Here is a 14,011-nt window from a genome sequence, read left to right as displayed (position 1 = left end):
GTTGTGCGTACCGTGGCGCAGTTCGTAGTCGAGCCCATCTGGTCCACGACCACCGCTGCGAACTTTTTGCCGTCTCGATATGCTGCAGCGTCAACGAAATTTGCATTTACGCCACCTTTTCCCAGTTGCTTCAGTAGAGCCGTCGCCCTTGCCCGACGACGTCCCTCATTGTGTACAGTGTGAGTGTTTCGGGGTATTGGGGAAACAAGGACGTTCTCCTGTATATGTTTTGATATACGCACGTTATTTGTTTCCAGCTCCATAGGGTTAAAACCTAGCTCACCAAGTATGCGCCAACCAGCCGTCGTAGTGGACAAGCGAGCCAGCTGCGAGCGTTGCTGCGCTTCCGCTATCTCGGCAGCAGAGTTGTACACACCGAGGGCGAGCAAGTTCTCGGTGTGTTTGCGTACGGAAAGCCTCAGTGCTTTCTTGACGATCTTTCTGATAATCACGTCGAGCTTGTCCCACTCCGACCTAAGCCAGTTGTGCATGGCAACGGTGTAGGTAAAGTGGCAGAGCACAAACGCATTGATGAGCCTTAACAAACTGTCTTCCTTAAGGCCTCTATGTCTCCCGGAGACTCTTTTGACGAGTCTAAAAGCGTTGTCAGTCTTGGTGACAATCTTGCGCAGAGCAGTGCCATTGCCACCCTTCGCTTCAATAAACATGCCGAGGATCCAAATGGTGTCTACCCTCGGGATTTTCTGCCGTCACTCGTGTAAATGTGTATATCGCTTTCTTCGACGGGTTTCCATCTCTTAGGTCGGCCACCTCGTTCTTTTCATAGAGAAGGAGCTCCGACTTGGCGGGTGAGCATCTGAGTCCCGTTTGGCGCAAGTACGATTCCACCTCGGCGACTGCTTCTTGAAGGGCATCTTCCACCCGGCCTTCGCTGCCGCCAACGCACCAGATTGTAATGTCGTCGGCGTAGATGGTATGCTTGATGCCGTCCACGCTAGCCAGTCTTTTAGACAGTCCGATTATGCAGAGATTGAACAGCACCGGAGAAATCAAGGACCCCTGGGTGTGCCTCGATGTCCGAGTGGTACGTCGTCAGAGAGACGAAGTTCCCGATGCGCAGCCTCGCTTTTCTTCCAGGCAAGAAGGACTTGATGTAGTTGTACAGCCTGGGCCCAAGCTCGAGTTTCACCACAGTCTCCAAGATGAATTCGTGCTTGATGTTGTCACAGGCCTTTTCTAGGTCTAGGCCAAGAAGAGCCTTTGTATCTCTAGAGTATCTATCAAGGACTTGGTGCTTAATGAGCAGCATTGCATCCTGCGTTGAAAGGCCGGTACGAAACCCAATCATATTGTGCGTATAAATCTCATTTCCCTCCAGGTAGTCGTTAAGTCTGTTGAGAATTGCGTGCTCTGCCACCTTGCCCGCGCACGACGTGAGGGAAATGGGGCGAAGATTCTCAACGCTAGGGAATCCTGGCTTGGGAATCAGTACGGTGTCAGCTAGCTTCCATTCCTCAGGAACCTTTCCCGTTTTTCATGCTTCGTTGATGAAAGCAGTTATACGTTCTATTGGTGCGTCGTCGAGGTTTCTGAGGGCTCAGTTCGTGATCCCGTCTGGCCCTGGTGCCGACTTGCGATATAGCATTTGTATCACTCTCCTGATTTCAGCCTCTGAAAAGTCTTCGTCTAGTTCAAGTAGAGGGGGACTGCCATACTCTGGGAACACACCGTCTTCGTCCTCTCGTTCGACCGGCCGGTACTTGGAAACTAATCGGGTAACGAGTTCGCCAACCCCCTGTTCTTTGGTGCCTCCGTGAAGGGTATGGACTAAAGTGTGTCTCTGCTTGGCTCTAGTGCTGTGCTCGTCCAGGAGGTGCTTCAGAAGGTGCCAGGACTTGCCATTTCTGATTTGACCGTCAATGGACTCGCACAACTCGTCCCACTGCTGTTTGCACAGTGTGTCGCAATGTTATTCGATTTCTTTGTTCAACTTTGATATTCTTTGTCGCAGCCTACGGATGTGCCTCTGCTTCTTCCATCGAGAAAATAGAGCTGTCTTGGCTTCGAGCAGGTGGGCAAGCCTACTGTCCATCTACTTCACATTTAAATCTGTTTTTATCTTCTTGGTGGCAGCGTTGGTATCTCTGCGGATTCCCTCGCACCATTCCTCGAAATTGTCGGGAGCACTGGCCCTTGTACCGCGAATGCTGCGAAAAAGATCCCAGTCAACCACCGTGAACTCTCGGACTCTGCTGCGGTCCACTATAATAGAAGTTTGCAGAACGTAGTGGTCGCTGCCAAAATCCATGACGGTGTTGGTCCAGTCTTTTCGACATTCTTGATGAAAGCGAGGTCTGGTGTCGTGTCTCTGGCCGCAGACTTGCCTATCTGCGTAGGAAAAGCCTTATCAGTGGTTAAGGTAATGTCTAGTTCAGTGGCGTCCTGCTAGAGGTCGCGACCTTTTCTCGTCTCATACACGTATCCCTATAAGCCATGTGGGGCATTGAAGTCACCGACTATGACAAGGGGCCGAGCACCGGCTAATTCCACTGCCCTCTCGAGCAACGTCTTGAACTGCTGGTGCCTGTGCCTGGGGGTACTGTAGACATTCAAAACAAAAACACTGTTTTTCCACTGATTGCGCCATGGTGTGTGAAGTAGGATCTCTACCATTACATATTCGATATTGCATCTGGCCATCTGCATGTTGTGGGCGACGTGCGTCAGCTTTTTACTTATAAGTGTGTAGACACCTCGTCCTCCTGACTGGCCAGGGACTCCCCGGTAACCAGAAAGAGACGCTGCAAAGGCTAAGGTCTCTTGAAGTGCTATAATTTGAGGTTTCCTTGTTATTGTTCTAAAGTACTGCTGCAGAGAGAGAGATAAATAGAGAGGAAAGGCAGAGAGGTTAACCAAGCTTGGCTCGGTTGGCTACCCTACACTTGGGGTGGGGGAAAAGGAGAATAATAGAACGGAAAGAGATAGAAAAGAAGAGGAGTAAGAAAGAGAAGCCTGAATAGTCAGCTCGAGACTACACAGCATGGTCTCGCACAGTTCTTTCACAAGCGGTCGTGAAGTCTGATGGTCCTTAAAAAGTACAAGAGGGCTTTCGTGGCTTTGCGCGTATGGGAAGCCATCGGCCAAGGTCCCAGGATCTTCTCTTCTGTAAGCGGCCGTGAATCCAGCTGACAGAGCTTGGCTTCCATAATACATCGTTCAGTCTGGTATGCTGGGCAATGAATACAATGTGCTCAATCAAGCGTTTCCTCGCAGGCACAGATGTTGCATGCCGAAGTGCTCGCCATTCCAAGGAGACGAGAGTACGAATTCGTAAATGCCACGCCCAACCTAATGCGACACAGTAAAGTTTCAGCGCATCGTGGGAGCCCGGATAGCAAACTAAGTTGAGAGTTTGGGTCGATCGAATACAGGTGCGTGTTGGAGAAACCCTGCGTATTCCATTGTAGGAGAGATATACGGCGAGCAAGTGATTGTAGTAGCCTTCCAGCGGCCGTTCTCAAGAGTGCTATGGGCGTGCGCTGGTCTTGGTCATGAGCCAATCAAGCAGCTTCATCCGCGCGGTCATTGCCGACGATTCCGCAATGACTCGGCAACCACTGAAATACAATATCGTGACCTTTCTTGAGTGCTTCGTGGTAGTCGTGCCTTATCTTATATACTGATTGTTCATGTAACCCGTGCTGCATAACAAACCGTAGTGACTGTAAGGCTGACCTGGAGTCGCAAAAGATGGCCCATTGGTTAGGTTGCTGCCGAAGAATGTACTTTACTGCACCTTGAAATGCTACGAGCTCTGCTGCTGTCGACGTCGTGGTGTGAGAAAACTTGTACTGAAGCAACACATTTTCAGATGGAACAACCACTGCTCCTGTAGAGGTGTTGGATTTAGTGGAGCCATCGGTGTAAACATGTATGCGATCAAAATACCTTTCATCCAACAGACGCAAAGTCAATTGCTTCAGGGCTAGCGTTGACATGCGTGCCTTCTTAAAGATTCCAGGAACTGGTAAGCGCACGTCAGGTTGACGAAGACTCCATATCGCAGCTGCTGGATGCATCGCAAGTTTGAAGCCAGGCGGTAGTATGTCTTAATGTTTTGTCACAATACAACAGTACGAAGAATGGGGCCTCCGAGCTTTCAAACACGCTAAATGATGTGACGGTAGCCGCGACAAATGCCGAATGTGCGCTCTCAGCGTCTCGACAATGATATGCGTTGTGACCGGTTGTTCTTGTGCAATAACAATAGTTGACACTGTCGATGAGCATCTTGGAAGACCAAGCATTTTCGAAGTGCTTGGGCTTGTACGCTTTGCAGTGCACGGATGTTAGTCTTGCACGTGTTGGACAGGACAGGAAGGCTGTACCGGAGAGTTCCGAGAAAGAGGGCTGTGTAAAGATGAAACATGGAGTGCACGGATGGGCCCCATGATTTTCCGGCGACGAACTTGAATACATTCTCAATGCCAATGAGCTTTTTCTTCTGGTATGTGACATGCGGGCTCCAGGTTAGGTCACGATCTACGATGACACCTAAGAATCTATGAGTGCTCTTATATGGGATTAATCTGCCATCGATGCACAATGAGTAGAAAGACATCGGTTTGCGTGTAAACGCCACCGCTGCGCATTTTTCTGTGGCGGTAGTCAAACCTTGCTGGCGAAGGTAGGTCGATGTCATTGTTGCCGCTTTTTGTATTCTTGCGCGCACTTGAGGCCGTGTCACGCCGGACGCCCAAATGCAGATATCGTCAGCGTAGAGCGATATATAAGCCGTCTGTGGCAGCATTTTGGTGAGCCCCACGAGAACCAGGTTGAAAAGAGTCGGACTCAAAACACCGCCTTGTGGCACCCCATGACTTGTGAAATACTTATTCGTAGACCCATCTTCAGTTAGAACGAACATGGATCTCTTTGTGAGGTAGCTTCTTACCCATCAAAAAACACGACGTCTTTCAGCTGCTTCAAGAGCATAGAGAACAGCCTCGTGGGTCATGTTGTCATAGGCACCCTTCACATCTAAGAACACAGCTACCGACAGCCGCTTCTGAGCTTTCTGATGCTGAACAGAGGTCACTAATTCAATAATGCTATCAACTGAGGACCGACCTCGTCAAAAACCAGCCATAGCATCAGGATAGATGTTATAATGTTTCAGGTACCATTCCATGCGTGTAAGCAGCATCCTCTCCATGACATTGCCAACGCAGCTTGCTAGTGCTATAGGCCGGTATGACGCCAAATCGAATGGAGACTTTCCAGGCTTCAGCAAATGCACCAGGCGACTACACTTCCACTCATCAGGCACCATTCCATCATGCCAAGACTTATTGAAAATGTCCAGGAGACAGCGCTGTGCCTTCAAACCTAGGTGACGTAGGGCAGTATAGGTCACTCCCTCCGGACCTGGGAACGATGAGCGTCTGCATGTGTTCAATGCCGCATGAAGTTCTTCCATGGTGAATGCAACCTCCATTTGCTGATCTTGTGCGACTGGAACATCCTGTGGCAATAGATCGATCGGTATAGAGATGTCGCCGGCGATTTTTGCACAAAATTCACCAGAAACATCAAGCTGTGAGCGACGTTGATGTAGCGCCAAAGCGGCGAAGGGATGAAGCTGTTGCGGATGCGAGTGAATACCTCGAAGAGTCCTCCATACGGGAGACAAGGGCTTTAGAGGGTCTAGCGAGTCACAAAAATTCTTCCACCGTTGTTCATGAAGTTTGTGCATTCGACGCTGGATTTTTTTCTGAATGCGTCTGGATTCTCTGAGGTCAGAAATAGATTTCGTGCGTCTGTATCGTCTTTCGGCACGTTGGCGGACCGCTCGAAGTTGTTCCAACTCTTGGTCGAGTGCCGTGCTCCTCCATTCTTTCGAACATGTCTTCGTGGAAGTCTCCATTGCACAACTAATCACTTCTTAAATGTATTCCGGCGGTTTGTGCATGCACTTGCTCTCCACTGATATCTGAAACTCTTCCCAGTCAATAAGTCTTGAATGTCCAGGGGAAGGATAATCGTCCAGACCTCTGACTGTCACGTACGTGGGGATATGGTTGCTGCCATGTGTTTCAATATCTGTCAACCATTGGACTTTCGTGACAATGCTATGCGACACTAAAGTCAAGTCCAGGCAACTGCTGTAAGTTACTCCGCAGAGATAAGTAGGGCTACCGTCGTTCAGCACTTGAAGCCCGTGCTCTGATGCGAGATCAACTAGGTTCGTGCCTTTTCGATTTGTCCTGATGCTTCCCCACAATGGATGATGGGCGTTGAAGTCACCCATCAATATCCAAGGTGCTGGAGTCGTTGCAAATATACTGTTTATTATCTGTTGATCTAGTCGACGTGACGGCGCTATATATGCGCCTATCAGCGTAAATGACAACTTCTTTTTAGCATATAGACACACGTAGTGATTTCCATTGTCAGACTCTACTCTTTGGAGAACGTAAGTGAGTTCTTTACGGATGTACACAGCAACTTGACTTCGCTCAATGCACGATGAAGAAACGAACGATTCATAGCCCGACAGTCAAGGTATTTTTGAAAAATGCGGTTCACAAATGATGACGATGGCAAAATTATTTTCGAAAATGAATTGTCTGAACTCAAGCATTCTTGACTGTAGACCTCTTGCGTTCCACTGAATTATGGAAGCACGCTTGACTTTTTCTCGGAAAGGCTGATGTGGTGTATGGTGTGCCATCTTGTTACTGAAGTCCGGCAAGAACTGGTTCTAGTGTGTCCAATATTTGCAGCGCGCATTTAGCGGCAGGGATCTGTAGACTATCCAATAGAGTGCGAATAACACTCATGAACGACCTCAATACAGAAAAAACTTGTTCCTCTTGGGCGGCAGACTGCCTGCTGGGGGCATATCCATTGTTGACTGTCAATATTGTGGTTCCGTAGACACGTGTACCCGCGGTGAAGCGGGCCAGTCAGAGACGGATGTTCTCTGTTGGGCCACAGTGTCTTCCGGCGCCTCTGGACGTACCCCACCTGGTGGCGGTGGCGGGGGAGGTCTCTGTGGTCGTGGCGGCGGTGGTGGTGGCGGTGGCGGCGTAGTTGAAGGCACCTTCGGCACAGGACTGCTTTTTCTTTTTTTCGAGCACCGAAGTCGACGGGAACGCCGTCGTTGAACAACCGTCACCACTTCCTTTCGTGAGGATCCGTCTTTAACCATTTGTCTCAGAATGCTCCTCTCTTTCTTCACTACTGGGCAGTCTTTGGGCGAGGTCTCATGGTTCCCGTTGCAGTTGCTGCATTTTAGGAGAGTTGCTTGGCAAGCCTCTGCTTTGTGGGGTCCGGCACAACGTGGGCATGCTTGCTTATAGTTGCACACAGCACTAACATGACCCAGTTTTAGACAGTTGTGGCACTGTACTGGTCTTGGAATGTATGGTTGGACAACGTGACGAAAATGACCAACCTTTACATGTGATGGGATGCAGTCATCTCTGAAGGTCACCTTGATGCAACGGGATTTGCCAAGCTGGCATACTTGCAATATGTCCGTTGCCCCAGTAGCTGGCTTTATCAGAACAGGAAGGTCTGCGTTCGGTATGGAAACATCAACGTCATAACTGACGCCCGTCGTCGTGTCACTATCCTGTGGAATGTAAGCTCTGAGATAGATGCCTCCAAGCTCCGTGACAGTTCGCAGGGTATGTAGCCCAGCCGGGTGCTCAACGTCTATGGCCAAGATATTCTTCCGTGGGTTGAGTCTAATATCCTTTATCTCATTAGGCACAATAGTTTCGAGACGCGCTGATATCACTTGCCTGTTCATGTTCTTCAGGTTGATCAAAGAGTCGACAGGAACAAAAAGTATGGTATGGCGTTCAGAACTGCACGCCTCCTTTACGGTAGAGACGCTAGCTGGCGAAGACGCGCCGACCGTTCTCCTTTTAGCTTTACGCTTCACTGCAGGGTTTAAATCGTCGTCGCTGTCTTCACTACTCGCCGTGTACAGTTCAGTGCTGTCACTGGTGCTGTCGTCCTCCCGGCTGTTGCGCTTCCTTGAGGTTGACGTCCAAGGTGACGCCAAGTCCGGATTGCGTACGGTGGGGTCTGGATCCATCGCTGCCCGCGGGAGAGCGATGATCTTCGGATAAATCGTAAATTCGCACAAAAAACACCAAACTAAATAGGCAGCGTTCGGCAGAAATACACTTCGTCGTCGTCCTGCAGGAGTGTTCTTTACCAGCGTACCCCCTGTAGTTCCACTGCCAAATACAGACAGTGTTTTTAACCATTATGGATTCTACTTTGATCACCGCCATGGGGGGTCAGTGTGGCTCGAAAAATCTGTTCATCTTCATAATTAGCTCCTCGGCTCTCGACGTGTGCTGGAATGGTCATTTCCACGTTGCCAGGCGACGCACCCGGTGGCGCATATTTAGGCAGTTTGGCGTGAATTTCTAGCGCAATGATGCGCTCGTTCAATGCCCTAAGCCCCTCTACAGGGTCACTGAGTGCAGCCTGCATCTGCCTAACACTCTCCGTGAGGCTAGCTGCACTCCCTGCCACCATCTTAATGTTCTCTGTAATTGTAACCAGCGCTTGCTTAATCTCCTCGACTTGAGATTCCGTGTTCTTAAGCTTACTTACTACCGCTCTGCGTTTAGTTGCCATGGGCCCATCACCAATAGCAGCCGGAACCGGCGTATCAGTGGTTTCGCCTTCAGTTTTGTTGTGCATCATGCTTAGCATTCTTTTAAACTCCGCCATTTCATATGCCATTTTAGAAAGCGTATCCTTAAGCTATACGTTTTCCTTTTTCAGTCGTAACATCTCCGCGTCTCTAGCATGCTCTGTGGACGGGTCGCATTGCATGGGTTGCTCGCCGTCATTACTATGAGCCCTATGGGCCCAGGTTAGGTTTGACTTGCCCCTGCTCTGGTACTCGGTGGCGTGGACTGCCCCGGACAGCCGGAGTCCCCGTGCGTGCCCGCAGACTGTCCTGGGCGAGGGGTCCGGTCTGGTGCTCGGTGCGTCAATCTTTCCCTGGCCAGGTCCGAGACCGGATCCGGAACGGGCACTGGAGCTGGGACGTGGTCTGGTGCCATCCCTGGATTGAGACCGTGTCCTGGACATGAAACAGGCCCCGGATCTCGAATGGGATCCGAGACGCAATCTGGACGTGGAACGACTCCTGCAGCTGCCTCTGATTCTGGATCTCCCTCGTGATTTGAATTGGCCTCCAGGAGCCGATGGTCCGGGCTGGCCCTCCTGATGACAGTCGTTGAGCTCGAGGAAGCCATCGACATTGACGGATGGAGACCTCTCCCGAAGGGCGCGGGCCCTAAGGCCTCGCCTGCGCCTGACGACAAGGGGTGTCCGATATCGGTGCTGGCATTCCCTGGATGCGGTGAGGTGCTTTGCGCCACACAAACTGCATATTGGTTCACAAACATGATGCTCTTCTTGCTGGATAGCTTGTCTGCAAGCCTTGCAGACTGAAGCGTCGGGCGTCGGGCAGACGTCAGATCGGTGTCCTAGTCGGCCGCAGGCATAGCAAACATCAACTTGCTTCCTGTATAAAGTGCACTTGATGAGGGTGCCGCCATAGGAAACATAATTGGGAACCTTGTACCCGTCGAACAGCATTATGATTACGCCAGTATTTTTATTCTTTTTGCTCCGAGGGCCAGTGGATTTCTCGCGTTGATAATCTTCCGGTCGATGGCTCCTGGATCATCACTAAGAGGGATCCCATGGATGACTCCCTTGCAGGTGGCATGCGGAGCAGCAACATATGCACTGACTTCGTGGCGTTGTCCGGCCACCGTAATAGCTTCAACGTTAACGTAGCGCTTAACATCCTCTTGCCTCGAAGTACTGGCGACCATAATATTTTGCAGGTGATTAGGGCACATTGTGTCCATGTTTCTGTCTTCCGGACCGAGCCCCGCCGCACTCCACATGGCCTCTGCCACGACAGACGTGCCAGGCTTGCTAATACACAGACCACCTCTCGGCCTCACGACGACCTTAGTTTCTTCACATGGCAGCGGTGGCATCTTGCTTCCCCTTATTAGGTTTTTCTTGACATCTCTGAAGCTGTGACGGCCGGACGTAGGTTCTTGAGCATTCGTCTTGGACGCCAGCGTTTCAGCGCCAGCAGCTCTACTGGCTTTCCTCACTTCCGAACGTCCTTTAGTCACCGTAATCCACCCGGAATCCTTGTTATCCTCTTCAGCGTCCCCAGAGGTCTTCAATGATTCAACTTCCATCTCCTAATGTGGCGAGAACAAGTTCTTTTCCGTTTGAGACGCGCTGCCTGTGCACCACGCAAACAACGGCGCGGCCGGGCCGAACGACGGCGTCTGTAGCTGCACACTCAGCGTCGTCGTCACGAAAGTCACTTATTATTGTACAAATAGTCCACTCATCGGTGTGATTCTTGTGTCCACAGCGTCCCGGTGATCTTAGAAGTCCGTTGCAACCCAATTTCGGGTGAATGCGGCCTCACATAACACCAAGAAACGAAGAAATCACTGGAGCCGACCACAACGCGTCTGACCTGCATGGTGCCATCACCAACCTCCTTGTCATGACAGATTCAACATAAAAGAAGGAAGGCGTGTACGGGCATTAAGAAAAGGAAACAAGCAAGCCGTCTCGTTCCCGAGTTTGCGTGTATTCACACCCACCTTCCGTTATCGTGACTCGATACCAAATAGTTCACGTTTTTATTGTTTTATTGGATTTATGAATTTTTGCGAAAATACGAAATGTACGGTTATAATCTCTGCTGCTCGTCGTTTCTAAAATGTTGAAATCGGCTTTCTAACTTTTAACTCGGAATAAAAGGTCACCATCCAGATGCGTGCGAGGATTCCGCAAATAAAAGGTCGAACGTGATTACCCTTCCAGAGCACCGAGAGAGACAACGGATGCTGAGCTAATAAAGGTTCGCGGTCGTATAGGAAATGACGGCGGGTGTAATTGGCACCGGCACCTATACGTGCCAACAACTCCGATTCTTTGTTCATTCGACGCATTGTTCGCCAAAATATTTAACGCCGCCAGAGAGCATTGATCTCTTTCGCAAGAACCTTTTTTTTTTTATTATTGCGCACAGCGATTAACGATTGCGAAGCCCTCGTAGAAAACCCCTTATTCACGTCGACGCTTAAAAGCTCATCAATCGCTCCGAAATCTTCCGCACGTGAAAATAGGATGAATAAAGAGTGAGAAGCGAAGAGAGAGAGAGAGAGAGAAAGAGAGAGAGAGGAGCACGTTGTGGGGGTGAGCGATAACGCGGGGGTGGCTTACGCAAATTCCTCAGCGTCAGGTCAACTCAACTCGCGTTTAAAGCTTAATGCGTGTTATGGCCACTCTCGCGTGAGAGTGCCTTTACGGCTCTTTAAACATAGTGTCGGCGGGAAAAAAAGGGAAGCGGGAAGAAGCCGGAGTAATTAACTTGAAGGGCTGTTTCGCTAAGTAGAGACCTTGACGAAAAGGCAGGCAGTCGCGAAGCGAAAAAAGTGTGAGCGAACTCTACGCTCATTCGTTGTTCGTAACTTAGAGTAACTTATATAGGCTTGCTCTGGGCCATAATTCAATGTACTCACCGTGTTCAACTGTTAAAGTGAAAACAAAAGTGCGTCAGAGTGGACAGGTATGACTTTTTATTGAGGTTCTTAGATTATGTTTTTTGGCAAAGTACAAAGGAAAGACGGTGAATACACACTCGCAGAAAGATAACCAAACTTTATTTTACAAGAAGGAGTGACGTAAGAAAATTTAACTTTAGTTTAACAAAGGAACACTAAGAAAAGGGAAAGTCGGCGATGGCTCTGAGGAGACCCCGAAGCAATGTATAAGGTAACGGGGACGTGCCCGTAGGTCTGTGAGAAGTACGAACGCTTCGTTTCAGTGCAACTTCCAGCCTCGGAAGTTTAGACAACCGTGTCGTGTCTATGACTGTCTTGAACCTGCGTGCGCTAAGAAACGGCGTAGAAACGACCAAACATCATCTAGATAAAGCCGTAAAACAACCTAGCAGCAATGTCAGACCAGACAGCGTCAACGACATGCTAGAAGGACATTTATATATTTCCTCAAAAGTACTGAGCGGGACACCGTATACTTTAAGAAGACCACACTGTTACGTGATTGTCGTACATATATCTATCACCTTTTTCTGTCTCCGTAACGATCTTTATCACTATTTTCCTCCAATTTCATTTACCGCTGTGCTGAGTACCCGGCCAGAGCGCACAAGTTGAGATGATGAGGATATTTGGGGTTTAACGTCCCAAAACCACCGTATGATTATGAGAGACGCCGTAGTTGGAGAGCTAAAGAAATTTCGACCACCTGGGGTTTTCTAACGGGTAGCCAAATCTGAACACACGACACACGACACACGACGTCGGCCTACGACATTTTCGCCTCCATCGAAAATGTAGCCGCCGACGCCGGGATTTGATCCCGTGACTTGCGGGTCAGCACCCGAGTACCTTAGCCACTAGACCGCCGCGGCGGGGTCGCCCAAGTTCAAGTCGACCTCTTGGTCTTCTAATAAATTATCTCTCTCTCTCTTTAAGTGACCAGGTAGATTTCAGAGTCGTTCCTTTTCGCTGTTTTAAACCTTGCGTGAGTAAGGGTCACCTTCGCGAAGTTCTTCAATGAAAAAACACGTTAAGCGACCTTGATGCTTGGCTTCTAAAACTTGATAGTGATAGCGATGTCCTGTTTTTAGTGCGCACTTCAAACACCTAATGCATCAAACCTTTTTGGACTTGTTATGCATACGCGGCGTTAAGGGAATATCCGCAGTAGCGTTTGTGCCTTAGTAGTGGGTGATCGGCTTTGAACCATGAAGTCGTCATCACATGTTTTGACGCCCGCTGGCCATGGCCGCTTGTACCACGCATTAATACTGCAATATTTCATGTCTGATTGTGAAGCATCTGTATGGGACACGTGGGTTTGTAAAGGAAGAAAGCTACTTTAATTGCATTTCCAAGCTAGAGTGAGTTCTTGTTACTGTATTCACAAGCAGACGCGTGGCTATGTGGTAGAACATCCGCTTGCCACGCAAACGACCCGGGTTTGATCCCAACTGACCTATTTTATTTGCACCACTCTTGTATCACTTATTTTATTTGCACCCTTCTGGATTTTTCTGTCACAATTATACAGGGTGATGATTTTCTCGCTCACAACAACCGATGCTCAAGCCGAAGCCAAAATTTCTGCGAAACGAGCTCTTTAACGTGGTCGCGTTAAGTACATTAGTGGCGAGCCTGTTTCTAAGCGCCCTCAATTATATTCAAATGTTAGTTTTTAAAACTGGCTGGCAAACATTAATTAAAAAACAACAAAAGTCGTCGATTGTTTGCGTTCGTATTAAGTGCCGGCTTGCCTTTAATCCCTTAAGACCACGCTGCATTTTGATGCTCATGTCTAAGACTGCATTTCCCAAACAACCCACGCTCTTCGTGAGTGTGTAGAGAGAATTCAGTGCTCTTGTAATTCCTATAAAATATGGACCTCAGTTCTCCAAGAATTTAACTTAAACGAATCCCGACACTTTTTTTTCTAAATTTAAACGTGAAAAAGATAGTGCTGCAGAAATAATTATATTCGCTATCGTTCCCTCCCCATTCAATAGGCCTGAAATAATTCACGATACCAAGGTTCAGGTGCAACTGCCACCTCGTTCATAATGCACGCTCAGGTGTTCACAAAGTGCGTTTGATCAGTCCGCGCCAACGCTTGGCCATTCTTCGCATTGATCAATGTCGTAAACAACAGCCGTCCGTACTGTTGTGTTTTCCGTCAAATAAATTGCGTACCCTTTTAATTTTTCCATTCAGTTTCTTTTTGGAGATCTAGCAAAATCAATCCACTACACCAGATTATTCTTCAACTTTTCTTCGAACGAGAAATTCGTTTATCTTTCATTCGACGCGCAGAAAAAAATTATAAGCAGTTACAACTAAAAAAAAGCAAACCAAAATCAGATCACGGAATACAAAGGTGAAGTTGTTGTCCTTACAACCAA

The sequence above is a fragment of the Rhipicephalus microplus genome, chromosome 1, assembly GCF_043290135.1.
Source record: "Rhipicephalus microplus isolate Deutch F79 chromosome 1, USDA_Rmic, whole genome shotgun sequence".
Lineage (NCBI taxonomy): Eukaryota > Metazoa > Arthropoda > Arachnida > Ixodida > Ixodidae > Rhipicephalus > Rhipicephalus microplus.
Note: the sequence above shows the minus strand (reverse complement) of the source record.